Below are 8,844 nucleotides of genomic sequence, written 5' to 3'. Positions count from 1 at the left end.
GAACAAGAACAAGAACACAGTTAATGATGGTGTTGTTGATGCCAATACAGTGAGACCAAAGTTCATCTTTTCTGGATCAAATTCTACCAACAATCAAGTGAACAATCAAACAACTTCCAAACCACGAAGGAAGTACACTCCATTGGGAGAACCACTTGAATCAGTATTCAAAAAGCTTGTAGCAAACAAAGTGATCACGGTCCCAGATTTTCCTCCATATGAACCAAAGGTAAAACCGAATTGGTGGAATGATGATGAATATTGTGAATTTCATAAGAGCAAGGGTCACAAGACAAGTAATTGCCATCGATTGAAAAACATTGTACAAGATCTCATTGACAGAGGAGATATTGAGATTGAGGGACATTCATCTAACCAAGAGCATGAGGTGTTTAAGGAACCATTCCCAAAACATGACAAGGGAAAAGGCAAAGTCACAGATGATCAAGCCAATTACACCAGAACATCTTACAATTATGATTCCACTATTAATCACATCTCAATGGACAATCATATTTCTACCATTACTATCAAAAATAAAAATCCTGAGAATCCTCCTCAGCGACCTAAAATTGTCCTAAAAGGTGTGGGATCTTCATCCGAAGCTACCTCTGAATGTCATGTTACAACCCGTCGAGGTAAGATCACATTGCCAGGAACCTCTTCTAAGAATACCAATCTTCCGTCAACTAAGCCTGAGTACGATCTTGTAGAGCAATTAGGGAAAACACCCGCACTCATCTCTATTCTTGAGCTCTTACGTATATCTCCTGCACATAAAGCCGTCCTTGACAAAACCTTGAGAGATACTGCTGTCCCTACGGATCTAAACGTGGATCAGTTTCAAGCCATGGTGGGATACCTATCCGTTCCACACTCCCTCACATTTACAGAAGCCGATGACGCCTCCATAAGTCAGCCTCACAATGCACCTCTACATATTGAAGCCTTCATACATAAACACCGAATAAAACGAGTCCTGATAGATGGAGGAGAAGGTCTTAATATTTGTACATTGAGCACCATCAGACAATTGGGATATTCTGACAAAGCTGTGAATGCTACAAACCAAATCACTATTAAGGCTTATGATGATGAAGAGCGCTCGTCCAAGGGCACGGTCATCTTACCACTCAGAATAGGGCCAGTAACAAAGGACGTGATTTGTCAAGTCCTGGATCTAGACCTCACGTATAACATATTGCTAGGACGTCCATGGATTCATGAAATGAGAGCGGTCCCATCAACATACCATCAGTGCATAAAATTTCCTCATAATGGAGTCGAGGTAACGGTCAATGGTGATCCAAATCCATTCATATATTGCAATAACTTGAGATCACATACTGAGATTATCATTCCCAGCAATCCTGAGGCTACTCCTTCTTCAGCATATATTGATCCTGAGTCATTAAAGCCCTCGACATCCAAACAAGGTGAACTTAGAGCCAAGTTTCAAGACAAAGGCATGGGAGAATACACTCTGAATCAAACAATGTTCTTACGACAAGTCATGAACTCCCCCAAGGAATATGGGCGACCACATCCAAATAAGCAAATCTCCATCATGCTCCTCAAATGGGATCCTACCGTCTTTCAAAAATGGGGCGAACTAGAGGAAGAAAGTTTATATAAAATGCTATATAAGGACGCTGGAGATGATACACATGATCAAATTATAATACCCTGTGAAAACTATGGTAAAGGTTTCAAAATTCTGCAGAGATTCGGGTATGATGGAAAAAGTCCTCTCGGACTACGCAAAGAAGGTGTCATGGAGCCTCTACAACCTGAGCTAACTACAAGAAGGGAACGCTCTAAGGGGCTTGGTTTTCTAAACCCCAAGATTCAACACAAGAAAACAAAACAGATATGGCGAGTCAAAGTGGCTGAAGTTCAACAAGAGGATAATTATTCCACAGACTCCAATAAGTGGGAATGGGGTTCAGACAAATCCTCCAGCGATTATGAACTTAATGAGACATTTAGAGAGCCAGATGAACCTACAGAGGAGGAGGAGTTTTACAAGAAATTCAGAGTTGGTCAAGAACCGACCCATAAGGATCCCGCACAAGCTTCGTTTCAGGGCCCTAGGTCAGGATCACATAGGATGAGGACACCTGTCCCTGAGGGTGCTACTAGTGATGATAATTTGGACTCACTCACGATCGACACTGATGAGGAGAGTGCCATTGACGACCTCGATGACTACCTTGACATACCTGAATATAACCACATCTTCACTATTAGCCTTGCGGATTCTAAAAACACTAAAGACCTTCCCCTCGTTCACCCCCAACTCATTGACTGGGATCAGGATGGACCACCACAGATCGATACATTTCAAAATGACGAAGCTATCGTGGATTATCTTGGCATTCGCGATGATCTTCCTCTTGGAGACCATAAAGCAGGATACGCCATAGAGCTAAATAACATGGCATACTTTGGTGAGGGTGTCGGGCCTTCTAGTCGCAAAAATGTGAAAATAAAGACAAAACAAGGGTCTTACGGCGAAAACCACACTGTGGCGCTCTCTGACTCTAAAAAAGTAAAAAGAAAGGACGTATCTGAGGGTGAAAACCTCTCTGAGGCGCCCGAAGATGGAAGGCTTGACATTCTCCCAACATCATACGAGGAAAAATCATCCATGTTGGTAGAGGAGACTATAAAGACAAACATTGGTACAGCCGAGGTTCCACACAACATATTTTTGGCTCAATCATTGACAGAGGCCGAGAAAGCAAGGTTCATAAGCTTCTTTAAGGCACGACAAGTCAACTTCGCATGGTCTTATGCTGATATGCCTGGACTAGACCCCGACTTAGTAATGCATCATTTAACAGTCAAACCGGGGGCAAAACCAGTAAAACAGAAATTGAGAAAAATGCATCCACAGGTGGCATTATTAGTCAAGGCAGAGCTGGAGAAATTACTAGATGTCGGATTCATACGCCCAATTGATTATCCTGAATGGATTTCCAACTTAGTGCCTGTTAGCAAACCAGATCGCAGCATCCGAATATGTACAGACTTCAGGGATATCAACAAGGCTTGTCCGAAGGATGATTTCCCATTACCAAACATTGATTTAATTGTTGATCTCACAGCAGGCCATGAGATGTTATCTTTAATGGACGGATTCTCTGGATATAATCAGATCAGGATTGCACCTGAAGATCAACATAAAACATCATTCACTTGTCCATGGGGAACCTTCTGCTGGAATGTCATGCCCTTTGGGCTGAAAAATGCAGGTGCCACGTATCAACGAGCCATGACGACTATCTTCCATGATCTCATGCATGTAAAGGTGGAAGATTATGTCGACGACCTTTTGGTTAAATCAATAGACAGAAATACACACTTGGACATACTTTCAGTTGCTTTTGATAGGCTGGAAAAATACAAGGTAAGATTAAATCCAAAGAAATGTGTCTTTGGAGTAACCTCCGGGAAGCTCCTAGGATTCATTGTGTCTAAAAGAGGAATAGAAGCGGATCCAGCAAAAGTCAAGGCTATCTTGGACATGCCGCCACCCAAGAATATCAGTCAACTTCGGTCTTTACAAGGGAGACTCCAGTCCATACGAAGATTCATAGCACAACTTGCAGATAAGTGTAATCCTTTCCAGCACCTGCTACACAAAAACATTAAGTTCAAATGGGACGAGAACTGTCAACAGGCTTTTCAGGCACTTAAAGACTATCTTTTGAACCCGCCAGTTTTGATGCCACCAATTCCGAATCAACCATTGCTACTTTACATATCAGCTACTCCAACAGCACTGGGGGCACTACTAGCACAGCAAATACCTGACGGCAAGGAAAAAGCAGTCTACTATATCAGTCGCACATTGGTGGGATATGAGCTCAACTACACACCAATTGAGCGTGCATGTCTCGCTGTGGTCTTCGCTTCACAAAAATTACGACATTATATGCTCACTCACAAGACCAAGTTGATTGCCAGAATTGATCCACTAAAATATCTGCTCAACAAAGCTACACTTACTGGGCGACTGGCCAAGTGGGTAATGATTTTGAGTGAATTCGACATTGAATACGTGGACAGAAAAGCAATCAAAGGACAAGCCATTGCAGATCAACTGGCAGATGCTCCCATGATAGATGATGTTCCTCTACAGTCAGAATTTCCAGATGAGTCCATTCTAACAATATCACCTGCAAAGCCATGGCAACTATACTTTGATGGCTCATACACACAGCACGGGGCAGGAGCGGGTATACTCTTTATAACTCCCCAAGGCGATTCTATACCAAAGTCATACCGCTTATCATTTCCTTGCACCAACAATATAGCGGAATACGAGGCATTAACAACAGGGTTAAGAATTGTAGTTCAGTGGAAGATCCAGGAACTTCGTGTTTTTGGCGATTCTCAACTTGTCATCCGTCAAGCAACTGATGATTATCAAACAAAAGATGAAAAGCTAATGCCTTACAAACAACTGGTAGATGATCTGAAACAACACTTTGCAAAGATAGAGTTCGAGCAGATACCAAGAGAACAGAATCGCGCTGCTGATGCCATGGCTACAATTGCTTCACTCATTGACCTACCACAAAATGAGACCTGTTATGAGTTCCTGGTTGACAACCTGCTGATTCCGTCATATGAGATCACTCTCACGGAAATGATATGTGTTGTTGGTCCTGAATCCCAGTTATATGGTTCCATATTCACATACCTTCGCGACAACATTTTACCTCCCGATTTATCAAACAACCAACGTCGCACTTTCATCCGCCAATCCTCCCGATACGTTATCCTAGCTGATATCCTATACCGACGAGGTCTAGATGGCACCCTCCTTAGATGTTTAGAGAGTGACGAAGCTCAGATTGCGTTACGAGAAGTGCACGAAGGGATATGTGGTCCGCATACTAGTGGTCCTACCTTGGCCAAGAAACTCATCAGGACTGGATACTACTGGCCTACTATGGAAAAAGATGCATATCAGTTTGTCAAGAGGTGTAAGCAGTGTCAAATTCATGGAGACCTCATACACGCACCAGCACAAGAACTACAGCCACTTGCATCTCCTTGGCCCTTTTGTCAGTGGGGACTCGATCTCATAGGCAAGATTCACCCTCCTTCTTCCAACGGACATAAATTCATTATCACAGCCACAGAGTATTTCACAAAGTGGATTGAAGCTGTGCCTCTCACGCAAGTTACTGGGAAACAAATCGCTACTTTCATCCTGAACTACATCATTTGCCGATACGGGATTCCTACTTCCATTATTACCGACAACGGGCGTCCTTTCAAGAATCAGGATGTTCGTGAACTCTGTGAGCGATTCCATATCTCTCATCGTTTCTCCACACCATATTACCCCCAAGGTAATGGCCAAGCTGAGGCGTCTAACAAAACAATTCTCAAAATACTTAAAAAGACAGTCGACGACGCTGGCCGTAACTGGCATGTCCAACTCAATCCCGCACTTTGGGCCTATCGTACCAGTGTCCGCACACCTACAGGAGCTACACCTTACTCACTTGTCTATGGTGCTGAAGCCATCTTGCCTATTGAGGTCGAGTTACCTTCTTTACGGGTCTCCTTGAGAAACATAATCAACGATGAAGACTACAGGGTCTCTCGCTTACAAGAACTAGAACTGTTGGAGGAACGACGACACACTGCTTTTAATCATCTCAAGGCTTACCAACAACGAATGAGTCGCAGTTATAATCACAAGGTCAAGCCTCGCACATTTGAGGTAGGTGACTTAGTCCTCAGAGAGAACCCCAAGAATCAGCAAGATAGAGAAAAGAAGGGCAAATTTGAACCCAACTGGCTTGGTCCTTACATCATCACAGCAGCATATGGATCTGGGGCATATCAGCTCTCAACTACAGAAGGTGAATCTTTGGAGGATCCTATCAACAGCATGCACCTTCGCAGGTTCTACACATAAGCTCTTTTTGAGTATCCTAATGCAAAAATACAAAAAAAAATCAAAAAAATTCAAAAATACAAAAAAAATTATAAAACAAAAAAATTGTTACTTGGTGAAAACCTGGCAAACAGGCGCCTTGTGACAACAAAAAAATTGCAAAATCCAAAAAAAGTAAAGAGAAATAATTTCGTCCAACGGTGAAAACCACTTCGGTGGCGCCCTGGGCAAGTACCATGGTGAAAACTGGGTCACCAGCGCCATGCGTAGGGACTTTGCTCCTCCCTCTTTCAGGATTCCCTTTCATTCTTTCACTTCGCACACAATCACGACCAATTCACCCACAATAAACTTACCCATTCCCATCATGGCTTGTTATTGATCTACCCGAGATTGGTTAGCCATTCATAATAAACCCTCCCTTTTCACTCTCTTTCCATCCATAATAAATCAGATCCTATCTGTGACTACGGCCAATTCCTGCGTCTAGTAATGGGTGTGGAACTGAGAACATCACATGTTTCGAGGAATACAGTTTCTTTCAGCTCTCTTCAGTCTATCCGCGCACAATTCGCAATAAAGCAACATTTTGCATCGCAGATCCGCAATAAAGTTCCATCTTCTCCACAATAAGGTATCAGTTTCATGGATTCAGTCAGTTTCCAAGGAAACACAGCAGCAACAATGGGCTTCAACAAAATCAAATCTTTTAACAGACTCAGACAACATATGGTTCAGTGCTATCTATCCTTTTTGTGAAAGTGAACATTGTGACCACAATCAAAATTTGACTTAAACAAGTGACAAGAGACACAAACTTGAGGACTACAGTGGATGTGGGTGTCGAGTCTTGGTTTTCTTTTGGTTTCATCTTTTTGGTGACATGTCTTTTAGCTTTTCCGGGATGTCTTTGACTAGAGATTCTATCTCCAGGATGTCTTTGACTAGAAAGGCGAGGATGGGGTATCGTCACTTATTTGCATTTGCTGTCTGTGGATTGTCTTTTAGTAATACTATGACTTGTCCAAGGATATGAGGACACTGTGAGTCTAGTGTGAACTGGGGCATTCCTTGTTTGTGACTGTCTTATCTCCATGCAAACAGGTACAATGACTTTCTGGGCCGAACATATGCCTCGATTGTCATAACCTATTCTGCCATAATAAAGCTCAATGATGATAACGCACAAGAAGCTCTTTCACGTTCATATCTTCTGTCTTCCATCCCCCTTTCTTGATTGACTTCCATTGTCCTTCTCGAGTCCGCGTAGCCCGCTATCACATGACTGAGTATAATGACACACCAAAAACATGTGCATTTCATATAGTTGCACCTGCATCACCACATATAAGCATTTCATACATATAGATATTATAATGGCATCACATCCTGCATACAACACATGTTAGCACATCTCACATTTTCATTATATAAATAATCATTTGCATCACATACATTTTCATTTGCATCATGCATCACATATACAACATAAAAGAACAAAAATATATGGCCTTGCATCATATAAGCATCCATATCATAAAACATGCATCACATAAGAACATCTCATCACACAAGGTACACATGCATATAGCTGCCGCAAAAGATGAATCATCTCATATATATAATCAATCAAATGTGTCATAATACAATGATGTCAAAAGAATCATATGGCTACAAAAGAATCACCCGCAGGTGTCTACAATACAACAATGATACATCTACTGATACAATGGGAGCCCACTATAGCTATGAGGAACTCCCTCCCTCGGAGCCACCTCGCCTCGACGGAGTCTGAGCTGTAGATGGCCCTGCCCCTGGATCCCCCTGTCCCTCTGGTGGTGGTGGAGGCCCCATAACCCCACCGCTGGATGCCTGTCTCCTGCGGCTCCCTCCCGTAGCCGTCGCTGTGCGCGATGACCTCTGGAAGCTCCTAGCCCGCTGCTCTGCTGGCACGGCTGCATAATATAGATCCCTCCAGTAGGCGATCTCCTCTCCCGCTCGCAAAACATAGGCGTAGCCTGCCCCTGCATCCTCTGCTGCCCGCCTACCTGCCCTCAGAGTTGTCTCGGCCTCGGTATATCTCTGGATGGCCTGATCCCTCTCCCGCTCTGTGTCTCGGACCCTGATCCTGAGGTGGTTCCTCTCTCGAACCAAATCCTCAATCTCATCTGCCTGGCCCTGGCAGATCTCCCGCAGCCTCACCACCTCATCCTCCTCGGAGTCTCCGCTCTCCGCCCCTGCCTGTGGCTCCTCCTCTACAGGTGCCTGTCCCTGTGCCTCTGCCTGCACCTGTCCCTGTGCCTGTATAGGTACCTGTGGCTGTACCTGTCTCTGTCCCTCTGGCTGTACCTGTCTCTGTCCCTCTCTGGGACCCTGTGCTGCTGGCACCTGTAGGGGCAGTCCACCCCGTCCTCTCACCACTGGAGCTGCTCTCTCCTGACCTCCCTCCCTCCGAGGTGCTACCCGTCTCTCTCCCACCACTCCCCTCTGCCTCCGCCGGCCCCTACCTGCATCCCCTCCTCCCTCATCATCATCTCCTCCACCCTCTCCATCCACTGGCTCTGCCGGATCTGTCAACCTCGGAAATGGATGCTCTGCCCAGTACGCAGAGTACTCTGCGTCCATCCCTGCATCATCTACCTCTGGCCACATGTCCCATGGCATCGGCATCATCTCTGCTAGCTGCATCACTGCCTGATCATAAGATAGCAGTGGGCCAAACTGCACCTGATCTCTAACAGTACGGGCATACATACCCGAGCCTCGGGGCATCCTCTGAATCCGGCCATACTGCCTGCATACCCTATCCACCAGCTGTCTCTCTAATATATAGGGCGTCCGTCCAATCAGGTACCTGCTCCGGAAGGTGTAGGGTAGCTCCAGTGCATCGTCACCCCACTCCTCGCACCCCAGGTACGGCC

The sequence above is a fragment of the Cryptomeria japonica genome, chromosome 4, assembly GCF_030272615.1.
Source record: "Cryptomeria japonica chromosome 4, Sugi_1.0, whole genome shotgun sequence".
NCBI lineage: Eukaryota > Viridiplantae > Streptophyta > Pinopsida > Cupressales > Cupressaceae > Cryptomeria > Cryptomeria japonica.
The sequence above is the reverse complement of the archived record's forward strand: the minus strand, read 5'-3'. Positions refer to the sequence as shown.